The sequence below is a fragment of the Mesoplodon bidens genome (assembly GCF_964165515.1).
Source record: "Mesoplodon bidens genome assembly, chromosome: 1".
NCBI lineage: Eukaryota > Metazoa > Chordata > Mammalia > Artiodactyla > Ziphiidae > Mesoplodon > Mesoplodon bidens.
Window position 1 is genome coordinate 215,417,210 of NC_138176.1, and position 13,862 is coordinate 215,431,071.

At 39.6% G+C, this 13,862-nt stretch overlaps 1 pseudogene across 1 annotated transcript; it reads right to left on the reverse strand.

Moving 5' to 3' along the window:
• Window positions 1-13,062: 13,062 nt before the first annotated feature.
• On the reverse strand, window positions 13,063-13,590 carry LOC308616913 (60S ribosome subunit biogenesis protein NIP7 homolog; annotated as a pseudogene). The gene has a single exon. The product of its transcript is annotated as a 60S ribosome subunit biogenesis protein NIP7 homolog (transcript).
• Between the last annotated feature and the right edge of the window lie 272 nt (window positions 13,591-13,862).

The window sequence follows — 13,862 nt, forward strand, 5'->3', positions numbered from 1 at the left end:
TGTTATTAAGACTAATTGATCCCCTTGGCGGAATGTTGAACTGTGACTCTACTTGAGTAACAAAAGTATTAACCTCCTTTAATACAAGTGTCTTTTATTATCAAATAATTGAAACTCTTTACTCAAAGTCTACTGATTTACATGTTAATCTCATCTACAAAACACCTTCACAGAAACTTCTAGAAAAATGTTTGTCCAAATATCTGGGTAGAGTGCCTTAGCCAAGTTGACACATAAAATTAACCATCATCACTATCACATGAAATTTAGTGAAATTTAGTACTGTTTGGAGGATCAAAGGAACTTACCTTGAGAGTCAGGTAAACTTCAGTAGAAATCCACCTCCTATAATTGTGTGATCTTGGACACCAGGTTACTGATTTCTTAACCTCCAAAAATAGGAATAAAATTTGCTCAGCTTAGTGAGATTATTGTGAGCATTAAATGAGTTAATTAATAATGTCTAACATATCATAGGTGCTGAATAAATATTATCATCATTAATTTACTTAAAATGTATTAACCTTTTTAATCTATATTTTATAATTGAGATATTAAACAATAGTTGTCTAAATGGGAAGTAAACTGGAAAAAGAGGGGATATATGTATACATATGGCTTGCTGTACAGCAGAAACTGACACAGCAGTGTAAAGTAACTATACTCCAATAAAAAAAATTAAAATTAAAAAAAATAAATATATAAACAATAGTTGTAAGTGTATGTTTTATAATCAAATCACATTAATAAATGAACATGCATTCTTTAAACTATTTTACTAGAAGAAATGTTATAATATATAAAACTATCTCATAAGTTGGCTGCCTGGTTTCTTTCAGGTCCCAGACTTCTATTAATAAGCAAACTTGGAGTATAATTGGTTTTATATGTGTCACTCCACCATTAACATCCTACCCACGTTTCCCTGAAGCTGCTACCTAGTTTGGAACAACTTTAAGGAGGATGAACACCCTGAAAATTGAACAGTCCATCAACCATTCCTGTTAAGAAGATTTCTATTTTAAACTGAGGTAAATGAACCACCATTATTTCACAATAGCAATCATATGTCTAGAGAGGCTAACTATTAAAAGCAAAGATAGGGGCTTCCCTGGTGGTGCAATTGTTGAGAGTCCACTTGCTGATGCAGGGGACACGGGTTCGTGCCCCGGTCTGGGAAGATCCCACGTGCCGCGGAGCAGCTGGGCCCGTGAGCCATGGCCGCTGAGCCTGTGCGTCCAGAGCCTGTGCTCCACAACGGGAAAAAAATTAAAAAAGCAAAGATAAATTCTGTTGAAAAATGACGTGGTTTACACTGGTGATCTATTTGGTTAAGTAATATTCTTCACCACTTAGGAACTTCAAATAGGTGAAATTGGGGTTATTTAACTAAGTAAAGAGACTGGTTTTCTTCCTGATAGACCAGGTACTCAACAAATACTTCTCATTCCTTTCTCTTGTATCAAAGTATTAAGGAATAAACTTCCTGGCATCAGTTTAACAGAAAATAAATTTAGCTATGCTTTTACTGCTTCACAGATTTAGAAATTAAGATTTTAAGGGGAACATATTACTCTTTTGGTTTCAAGTAACAGAAGCCCAATTCAAATTGCCTTAGACAAACAAAAGAATCTACTAGACCACAAAACAGTGAAGTTCAAGGGTGCAACATGGTTTCACGCACAAATTGATCCAGGGCTTAAGGGTGTCCTCAGGAAACTCTTCATGTCTGGGCTACATTAATAGTCAGACTTTTCCTAAACTGTAATCAAGCCCATCTTTGGGCTTTATTTGCCCACAGCAGTGTCAGGCTTACCTCTTGATGGCTCCACAGATGCCCCAGGGACTCTTATTAGCCAGTCGTGAGTCCATGACCAACCCTGGAGCCAGAGAGTAGAGCTGGTCCCACACTTGGTGATGGCTGAGGGTGAACTAAGAGTGACAATGGGACGTCTCCCAAAAGGAAGAAATGGTATACTGAGGAGGCAAAAGTAACAAATCTCCACTGTAATATGGAAATTCAATTTGATACTTTAAAAAATAAACCATTTTCTAATGCACCAGAAAGACCCAGTGAAGACAGAACCCTCCAGGGACTCAGATATCTTGACTTCTTGTTCAGACTGTGGCTTCTGATTAATTATGTGACCTTTCCAAGCAACTTATCCTCTCTGGATATCTATTGCATATATGTGAAAGGAGAGAATGTGATTAGAAACCCTTTAACTTTTCCTTCAGGCTTCAATGCAATGATTCTATAATAATGGCTATAAAGCCATGTGATCTATAGCTTAAGTTTTCAAAAAGACCATTACTATGTAAGTATTTCTTCAGATTGATTCCTTTCTTTCTTCTTTCTTTCCTTCCTTCCTTGACAGCAGCCCAGTTGTGGCCATGGCCCGCATGAGGTTCCCAGAGAAGAAAGCATCACAGCATAAGTTAGAATCCAAATAAGAAGCGTGGCTGAGTGAGTCAGGATGCATGCAAGGAGGGTGTACAAATGGGGTAGAAACCTAGAGAGGTCAAGAGATTAATGATATTCAGAGATTTAAGAAAATAAGTAAATATGATGAGGATAATGACAGCAATAGTTCTCAGTGCCAGAGAAAAGAGGTACAAACATAGCAAGGAGAGAAGCTAGAATGTATCTTGTGGTGCTGAACTGGAATGGGATGCATAAGTGTGAACTCACATATTTCAATATATGTAGATAGACATAGACATAAATACAGATATTAATGAGTGTATACATATATTTTTTTATAATTCTGTTCACTGAAAGGGTGTGGGACATCACTATCTCAGTAGCAATAAGCACACTTATCACCCAGGTCTTTGGCTTCTAAACATCACTCTACATTAAATGGAACCAAGGCACTTGGAAATAGTGCCTAATTCCAGGATTTGAATAGGGAGAGAACAAGATGAACCTAGAACATGTCCAAAAAATGATAGTGACATGTCAAACAAACTCAGTAACCAGTTTGAAAGAGCTCTTACTGGCTGAATCTGGAGCAATTTGAGTATCAAAATAAGTAATAATAGTAAAAAATTATAACCCATTTGATAAAATAAGGACCCAAGGGACCATGACTATAAATAAATATATGAATAAATAAATGGGAGAAAAGAAGGTTCTTCCTTAGCACAGAATGCCAACTAATAAGTGTAGAATGAATGATGAAATTAGAAAAATCACAAGTTGTCAATCATCGTGGTAATAATAAATTTACACAAGTATTATCAACAGATGATAAAATTGGTGGGTGAAGGTGGGATAAGGAACAAGGTTTTACCTGATCTCAAGGTGTCTCCCCACAAATATTTATTAATTAAAATGAAAAAGCAACATTACAATAGAAAACCCAGGCAGACACATCTTGATAAAGTGACCAATGTTAGCTCCACCAGTAAAGGGACAATTAGCTATGGTGTGTCACCTGATAGGATACAATGAGAATTACTTGCAATAGAATTACTGTTTTGGGGACTTGCCTAGTGGTCCAGTGGTAAAGAATCTGCCTTACAATGCAGGGGACATGGGTTTGATCCCTGGTCAGGGAACTAAGATCCCACATGCCGTAGGGCAACTAAGCCCGCATGCCACAACTACTGAGCTTGTGCACCTCAACTAGAAAGCCTGTGAGCCACAAACTACAGAGCCCAAGCGCTCTGGAGCCTGCGTGCCACAACTAGAGAAGAGAAAACCCACACACCACAGCTAGAGAGAAGCCTACACGCTGAAACGAAGATCCCGTGTGCTGCAACTAAGACCCGACACAGACAAAAATAAATAAAATAAATAATAAATAAATCTTTAAAAAAAAAAGAATTACTGTTTTGCCTTGTTTATGTTTCTATACATGAGTAGTATCAATTACAAATTTGTCCAAGTATCATTGAGCATTTTAGAGGTAAAAGATAAATTAATGAGTGACACTTTCATATGAATTTTTCTTATTTTAAAATTAATATGTGGTTATTACAGAAAATTAAGAAAATACAGATAAGCATAAAGGAGAAAATAAGAATTACCAAATCTGTCTCTACCCCCATTCCCATACCCCAGAACCTTAAATTGGAAGTTGCAACTAGAAGACCCAAGGTATCAAATATATCAGATATAAAATTGAGTTATGAGACAGACCACCAAGATGCAAATTTCAAAGGAAATATTCAAGAATTACATATACAACACTTGGCCTCCTTCCTAGATCAGAAAGAGTAGAAGTTGAGAGAAATGTGTGAGGAAGCTTCCTTTGGGGAGAGCTTCTCAGGCAAGAGGCCATAGTGAGTCCAGGAGCAAAGGTCCAGAGCCCTGGACCTGCATCAGTCACTATATCTTCAGGCACGTTGAAAGCCCACAAGTAATTATGATCCATAATTAGATCCCAACACCAAATCCCTGGATTTAGTACCTTCTTCAGTTGAACAGCATGTCTGGGCCAGACTAAAAAATGGTAACAACCTCACAGTGACAGCTAATCAGACACTCACTATTTCATGAGTTCAGCTTCTGTAATGTTTAATCCCCATGGAGGTAAATCATGTATTGTCTGGTATGGGATTTTGCTTTTGTTTGTTGTGTTTTATTTGGTTTGGTTTTTGTTTTTGTAGTGTGTGATGTGGGAAAAAGAGAAACATGTTAAGCCAAACTTCTTTCCCTGATTAAGCAGGACTGACAGACCTCTGACAAAACTCTGAGCTGGGGTCCACACTAGTGTGCTGGCCCACAGCAGGGAAATGTGTGTGATACTCTGTGCTTTACATAACTCAAGTGTCACTCTGACTATCTTTGTCTGCTCACGCACTATTTTTTCCACGCTGTAAAGAGAGGAATTGAAATAGTCTCCTGCAAGAACCAAAGAAAGAAGCAAGAGTCTTTATTGAAATCTTCTCCCAGAAGGTTCAGCTTCCAATTCACTCTGCAGTGTAAATTTCTGGCATACATTTGCAGTACATTTAACTACTCAACACCTAAACTAGGGTTCATTACCTGTCTTGCTTTTCTTTAACTACCGATTATTTTTTCTTTCTAGTTTGAAACTACAGTTCAAAGTTCTCTTCAAAGAGAATATCAGTCAGCACACCACCTCAGAATTATCAGAGCTAGACTATTAGGTAGGTATGGTCAAAGATCTTTCAGAGATTAGATGCCTATCAACATTATTGGGTTGCTAAGTCACCCCACTGACCCTGAGGAATCTTGCCTTATTACCATTTCCCTACAAAGTATGCCCTTTCTTCAAATAAAAAATCTTGCCACATCAATAAGACTATGGCCTCCAAGTCCAAGGACTATGGCCCTTATGATGAAACTTTCATCTCACAGCAGCCTGTTGAGGCCTTGTCCTGCAACACTCAGCTTATTTTGAACTCCCCAATGAAGAGGCTTTTCACATCAGCCACTTTCTGCCTCTCTTTGAACCCCACAAAAGAAGCCCTTGGCCTGCCCCTTTATATATTGGACATGGTGCCACAGTTTCCATTTTACATATGTTTCTTCCCCTAACCCCCCAATTTTTAGGCCTCCCGTTATATCTATGCCCAAAGTACAATAAAAAATAGAAACTTATTGTCCCTTAAATAAATGAAAACAAAATGATCCAGAGCTGAGCATCTTTTTCAAGATTGATTAATCATTGGGGGTACTGCACCAACATGTGCATTTTATTAAGAACACCCCCATCTCATATATGCCTATATATACACACACACACACGCACACGCACACATCTTGAAGATGGAAATAATTTTGATAAGGGAAGGGTTTTGGCACTTGAAGTTAAGGGAAAGGGAACTAACATTTGAAAAATACCTACAGTGTGCCAACTTTACAAATGGCATGATACACTTGAATCCTCATTCCAGCACTAGGAGACAGCGCAGCATTATCAAGGCCAGGACAGTGGAACAAGAACAGGCTGTCAAGTCCTATAAGTCTGCTTTGAATCTTTACACCCTTTCCAGCAGTTTGTAACCCAGTCATGACTACAGTACTTTGCCCTTAGCTACCTGTCAATTCATTTCCCTGGAGTCTCTCAAACCACTTCTACATTACCTATATTTTAAATATATCACTGGATATGGATACGGATAAACATTGTCCACTGAACAAAATATCACTCTAATAGAAAGAATGAATCTGTATTCCACAGTTGGGTAGGGCAGGGAGAGAAAACCTCTAAGTCACTACTGGGCATTACAGATCATCCTTGAATAAAAGAACATTTGCGGAAAGTGTTAGGATAAATAAACTTTTCTGTCCTTTCATAAATTAGTTCGTTCTTCTCATTAGGTGTTTCCTTTTTTTTTCTTCAACCATTTCAGTTTTGAGAAATGTAAAAGATGTTTAGTAAAAATGCCTGGACCATTTTCAGAACTTGTGCAAGTCTCAAAATATTTAGTTTATTGGGTATGTGGAGCTTCCACTATTGCTTAATTGCCACACCCTTTTCAAATTCCTCAGAGATCTGCAAAGCTGAAATCAATCAGAGATGGTTAATTTATTTTGTTCAGTCCCAAGTGCCCCCCCCCAATTTTTTTTTCCTTCTTGGAACATTCAAGTTTTCCTGTAATCTAGACCAGGTCAACACAATAATCAACACACACATGCTTGACGGTCATCCGTGGCCTGCCCACCTGCTTTACCAGATGGGCCTTCCGCTTCCTCCTCTAGTTCCCAGAAATCTGTGCATCAACTGTGACAACTGTCTCCTCAAAATACAAAAAGCACCACTTGTAAAAGATAATAGAACCTGACTTTACTTAGTGGGAAATTAACGTAAAAGATTTATCAATTTTAGAGCTAGATCCAAATTTGGGAACAGCTGTGGCAATTAAAACACAAAGATTGGCACAAATGCCACTTGTCCTCACAATACTCCTCCCTCTCCCTCTCCACCACTCCTCTCTTCCCTCCTTTGTACCCACAGCCCCTGCACTTCATGCCCATGCAGAGGAAGCAACCAAATCTGAAGTATCAGATTGACTTGTAGAGCACTGAGGCTCAAGGATGTAAAATGCTCAAGGTCAAATATGTAGGTAGTTGCAGAATCAAGATTTAAACCTGATCAGTCTACCTTCAAATCTTATGCTCTTTCCATACCACATTGATAAGAAGTGGGCCGAGAAGGAAGGACGGGACAGGAAGTCTGCTCTGTGTCTGGACACACTTAGGACCGTTTCGTTCCAAGTTAGAGAAGCAAGTGCTGGTTACTTACATGACTCCAGCAAATTACCTATGCTCTTTTTATATTCTACCTGTATTAGATTTGGACCCTGGGGTGTCAAAAACTTCACCCATCCACCAGTCAACAATTATGATAAAGAAAAATAATGGCTCACACTGGAGGTGATCATTTAGACTGGGTCTTAAGAATGAGTCAACATTTACTAGGCAGTTGGGGAAAGGACATTTCAGACATAACACCTTCAGTTGGGAAAGCACTTTCTGAATATTATTGCATTTAATACCGAGAAGAGGAAAAGAAAAAAAATCCCATTGTGAGATAGGTGGGACTGTTATTCTTATCTCCATTTTAAAGATTAGGAAACTGAGGATCAGGTAGGCTGAGCTGTCACATTTCACATTCTCACAACACACTCAGGCAGTAGTGTACCTGGAAGATATTGGAGAGAAAAAACTCTTTTTTGTAGTGTTAAAAATGATTGAAGAGAATTTAGGTGATACAAACAAACTTTATTTAACATTTCATGAAGCAGGCAGTCTCCATTCCCAAGGGTACAGAGAACTGCAAAATGGAGCAGAAGGCAAGAAAGTTTTATAGGATAAAGAAGAAGGAACAAGGCAGAGAAAAATAGAAAATGAATAAGAAATGAGGAAATAAGAGTAGAGCCCAGAGTTGGCTTGGCGTTTGGGGATTGGCTGGCTGGATATACCGTGTTTCCAGTCAAACAGAGGGTTTACAGGGACATGAAAGTTTTCTAAGTTTCAATGTGCTGGAGCAGTTCCATCTTGAGCCTAAAAATTTATTTCGACAATGAGGTCCTATGGGTGGACGTCTTAACTTGGTAGGACTCGTGTCCTTATAAGAAGAGAGAGCGACACCAGGGTTGCAAAGCACAGAGAAAAGGCCATATAAAGACTCAGCAAGAATGCAGCCATCTACAAGCCAGGAAGAGAGGTCTCACCAGAAACCAACCCTGACAGCATCTTGATCTTGGACTCCCAGCCTCTATAAATGTGAGCAAATAAATTTCTGTTGTTTAAGCCACCCAGTCTATGGTATTTTGTTGTGGCAGCCCTAGAAGACTAAAACCCTGTCTAACAGTAACCAAAGCTAGCCTAGGATATGGAGCATCAGATCAATTACAGATACATGATCCAAGGAGAAACCAGAGAAACTTCCCAATGGAAAGTAAATGTTTCCATAAACTATGGAAACAAATAACATTTGGGCAAAAGTCTTCTCTTGCAGTCAGCTTGTATATTTATGTTTGATGGGGAAAGAGAAAACCCTTAACACTTCCTTGGGGAGGATGTTTTTAGAAAAATTTGCAATATTTTCCAGCATAAAATTCCCTGGGACTTCCCTGGCAGCGCAGTGGTTAAGAATCTGCTTGCCAATGCAGGGGACACGGGTTCAAGCCCTGGTCCAGGAAGATCCCACATGCTATGGAGCAACTAAGCCCGTGTGCCGCAACTACCGAGCCTACACTCTAGAGCCCCTGAGTCACAACTACTGAGCCTATGCACCTAGAGCCCGTGCGCTGCAACAAAGAGAAGCCACTGCAATGAGAAGCCCACACACCATAACGAAGAGTAGCCCCCATTCGCCGCAACTAGAGAAAGCCAGCGCATAGCAACAAAGATCCAACGCAGCCAAAAAAATAAAAATTAAAAAAAAATCTCTAGTACAATAAAAAACAAAGGTGATATTCGACCAAATGCATCGGGCAGATGAAATTCAGGCACAGAAATGGAGAAGTTGGTTTAGAGTTAAAGCTAAACTGCTATTATCTCCCAAGAGGCAGATATATCTCCCATGTTTTTCAACTTTTGGAAAGTAGTGTACCAAGTTTCTAGGATCCTCTTCTTCTCGGGAGTGAGACAGCCTGGGAAGTGTTCTAACACTATTCTGACTCCTGACTGGCAAGAACCAAGAGGGAGGGCCCAAAACCATATAGGATATCACCTTTGGTGCAACCATCAGTGGCAACGTCCTAAGCAGCAGAGCCAACAACTGTTCCTTATTCCACCTTCATCATCACCTGTGCCAAAACTTGACCCAGGCACCCAAAGAAATTTGATCAAGCAATACCAATCATCTATCTGACATTTCCTCCCTTCCGAGAGGCTAATCTTTGCTGCTTCTCCTCCTTATTCACTGATTCCACAATCTCTGTTGACTTTTTTCCTCCTTTCTCAAATATTTGTTTAACTTTCTGTTCATTTGCCTCTCTTACAGCCTCCAAAAACTTGGGTCTCCAGCCCATCTTCTCTCCCTCTTCAGATTCAGATCAAAGTCTCCAGCTGCCTCCTGAACATCTTCACTTGAATAGCCAAGTATCCAAAACAAAACTTGGTGTTACCTTACATACCAAATCTGCTCCTCTTCCCTCTTTTTCCACCTTAGACTCATGACCTTACCATCCATCAAGTGTTCTAATGAGTTGCCAAGGGGTCTTGATTCCACCTTAAAACCCGATTGCAGAATTAACCTCTATCCCCTCTTTTGATCTCTTCACTCAGGCGCTCACACTGTTCTCATCTAGGCTAATACAATAATCTCCTAACTGGTCTTCCTGCTACTTGTCTTTTTTCCACTCTTGCAACCATCCTGCTGGGTTTATCGTCTTAAAGAACAACAAAGATAATCTTGTCATGATCCTGCTTCTAAATGTTTGCTGACTCTCCCTTTCCTACAGGATTAAATCCAAATTTAACCAGAAGGGCCATTCAAGACCTTTCCCAATATGACCCCAACCTACATCTCCAGCTTCAATCTCTGATATGCCACACTACACCCTCAAATGAATTCCTCTTTATCTCCCAAATTGACCATGCCCTTCCTGTTTTTTATGTGTTATGCCCTCTGCATGAAATGTCTGGCCTTCCTACTCTACCTGTAACCCAACCTGGAAAACTTCTATTTTTTTCATTAGAAAATAATAATAATAATAGATCAAATGTCACCTGGCTAGAAAGGTTTCCCTGAGTTTCTCCGGGTCTAACCCACCCCACACTTGACTAGCCCAGACTCCTAATTCCAAGAGTCTAGGAGGCATCCTACTAGAAGTAAGCTCCTTGCAACAGACAGGAACTCTAACTGGCTGGCCACTGTATCCCCAGCATCTAACATTTTGCCCAGCATAGAATACTGTTCAACTTATATATTTTAATGAATGAATCTCTTACCTTCAGCCTTTAGAGCACAGAGACCAAAAAAACAGGGCTGAGACAAAGTATTGCAGGGAGGAGGAATATTAGGACAAAAGACAAATATCCAAGTCAGTCATGAAAGAAAAAAATCTAGGCAGAGGGAAAAACCAGGTTTGAAGTCTATCAAAGTGACATCCTAGTAGGCCAGATAAGAGAGAAGGTTCAAAGGCTCAGGTGTGGACAGAGATGGAGTGGTTATAGGTGCTAATCCAGTGTGAACACCCAGGCAGGTAGATCTTCTCCCTCTGAGATCACATGGTTCATTTACAAGTAATGTCTTATGTTGCAATTTATCTGTTCACATGCCTGAAACACCCACCAGACTGTGTTCTTTGAAGGCAGCCACCCTACCTTATTCATTGTTATATCTGGGCACCTAGTACCATGGCCACCACTTAGTCATGGTTTTACTATAAATTTTTGCTGCACTATAAAACCTTAGGTATAATAAATGACTGTGCAGGGCCTGAGTTTCGCTGTTGGAACCACTAATGAAGGCAGACTTGGAGGTGGAGAATCCAATAGTATTATTGTGTTGGGTGAGATCATGAAGTCACACATGACACCTGAGAAGCTTGCTTTTCTCAGCTCTATTTTTAGGGCAATGACCCTAAACTTTGTGACCCAGGCCTATTTCTACCTCACTCTCAGGAAAGTTTGCACCTTTAGAAGAGCTGATTAACAGCTTAAGCTAAATAAAGTATCTAATAAAGAATTCTTGCCATGATTTAGTCAAGGTCTTCTCCAACAGGCTGACTTTGACACTTATAATCTCTATTGCAGTCTATTGGTCTTGCCTGGTTAGACTCAGAATACAGTCAGGCCTATTTTTAAAACAGCAACTTTTAAAGGAGCAAAACAAAGTATCAGACTATTAGCTTTTCCATATTCTACTTTGATATAATGCATATATGAGCTTTTTAGATAAATATTTCACAGGATAACTCTTTGGGAGTGGCCACAAATTCTGTACCCATCATCCCATCAAGAGGTAAGCACATGTGCCCATCCCCTGGATCTCATTGGGCTTGTGACTCCATCCACCAATAGGGTACAGAAGAGGCAATACCATATGATTTTTTTCTCTTTTTTTTTTTTTTTTTTTTTTTTTGGTAATTGAAAAAATGCTTTATTTTTAGAGATGTCATCTTTGGAATTTAAAATAAGCAGTACACTTACTAAAGAAATTGTTTTACAATACAGGTAGTTTAAAAATTTTTTGTCTGTGATATGTTTTTTATTAAAATATATATATATATATATATATTTTTTTTTTTTTTGCGGTACGCGGGCCTCTCACTGGTGCGGCCTCTCCTGCCGCGGAGCACAGGCTCCAGACGCACAGGTCCAGCAGCCATGGCTCACAGGCCCAGCCGCTCCGCGGCATGTGGGACCCTCCCGGACCAGGGCACGAACCCGTGTCCTCTGCATCGGCAAGCGGACCCTCAACCACTGCGCCACCAGGGAATCCCTAAAAATATTTTAATAATTCTAAAAAATAATTTTGGAAGGCATGGGGAAAAGATGGAGGAGCTGAATTATTTCAGGATCTCTGATTAGTGCTTTTTGTCCAGCGCAGTCAGATAAGTAAAGATTTATAAGAATATAAAAAAAATATATATATATATATATATATATATAATATATAAAACTGAATCAATTTGCTGTACACCTGAAACTAACACAGTATTTAAATCAACTGCACTTCAATTTAAATTTTTTTAATTAAAACAACAAAAGATTTATAAGATAAATTATGTTTTAGGAAATCAAGGTGATAAAAATAATATTCAGCCCGGGATTATACCAGTCAAGAAAAAGAAAGATTGAGAAAACCACTTGTAAAAGTCAAGATGATCTAATCAAATTCTATTCATACGATCCTACTCTTAGTAGCAGAAATATTTAGTATAAGCATTATAAAAATAATTCTTACCACTTATTCAACACTTATTATTTGCCAGTCACAGTGCTAGGTGCTTTAAAGTCATGATTTCTAATTCTAAAAACTATTCTTAAGAAGACGGTTAAGCTGTTTTTTTAAACAGAAGAAGGAAATGAAAATTATTAAAGTTTAATGACTCATCTAAGGCCATACAGCTGGTAGATGTGAGAACTGGTGTTTGAATCCAAGTTTTTCTTCCACACCCACAGCACCTACCATATAGAAAATCAGCAGAATAAACTTATCTTACTATTTTATCCAAATTTCATTTGTAAAATCCCAGACATGGCCTACTACTCTGATATGGCAATATCTATCTTTCATAGTATTAATAAATAATTAAGAAAATCTATTATGTTCTTATCATGTGTTTGGAAAACAGTGTGATCACAGATAACAATAATAAGATATTCTTTTTCTCCGTTCCAACAATTTAGACTGTTACTCAAAACAAGAAGCCCTCTGATTCAAATATAAAACACATTATTCTATTTAGCCACAATCACAATGACCTGAAACTCCATTCTTGAGCCATTTCTGCATTATAAGAATCTAGCCTACATTTGTCCGTAATAGAGAGAATATTAAACTAAGAAGTCCCTGAAGAGGTCACAGTGTTGACAAAATTCAACATGACGGTGGAGCCTACACAGACAAAGGAAACAAAGCTAGGCCCTTCCACACAGCCCTAAGTCCTCGCGATGACTTTGTTTTAAATCAATGTCTCTTCGTGCCGCACATATTCCCCAGTGCTTGCTTGATGAAATACCGCAATTGCCATGGGGTCTACTTTCTTGAAGCCTTGTGTAGACTTTGCTGCCACCCCAAAGCCCAAAGGGATCTCTGTCATGGAGTACAGCATGACTCCCTGGTACTGAGAAGTATTTTCAATGATTCGACCAAGTCCAGATTTCAACACATGGTTAGCATCAAGAAGGGCTGCTCTGCTCCTGGCTTTATCCACACTTTATACTTGGCATAGGGTGCTAGGTAATCCAGAGTGGTGATGTACAACCAAAACGTGTGGGTCTGAGTGAATTTTCCGAAGCACGTTCCCAAAGACAGCAGCTTGTCACCGATGATATTGGCGGTCAACTTCAAGATCTTCTCACTCACGTAATACAGCCGGTCGTTGTGCAGCCTGAAACAGCAGGTGTCATCGGGCTTGTCGACCAGCAGCCGAAGATTTTGCTATCATCTCAAACATTACACGGGTCTCCTCTTCAGTCAGAAGCCGCATTTCCCCGCTCGGTTGGAACACGGGGTCCTCGTTCCTCAGTCACTGGAAACAGAAGGTCAGCCGCCAGCCGCTCCTCGGCAACTTCAAACCCTGCCTCTCTAGCCGCTGTCCAGTCGTTCCCCACGCTAACACTCTGTAGCCTGGAGGACCATCGGGGAAAGATAGACGGCCTAGTGAGAACCATAGAGACCGGAAGTGCACCCCGGATGCTTCCCATCCGAGATTCGTAGCTGGTGCCGCCCTGGGTGAGCAGGAGGGGAAGAGATGCTGTT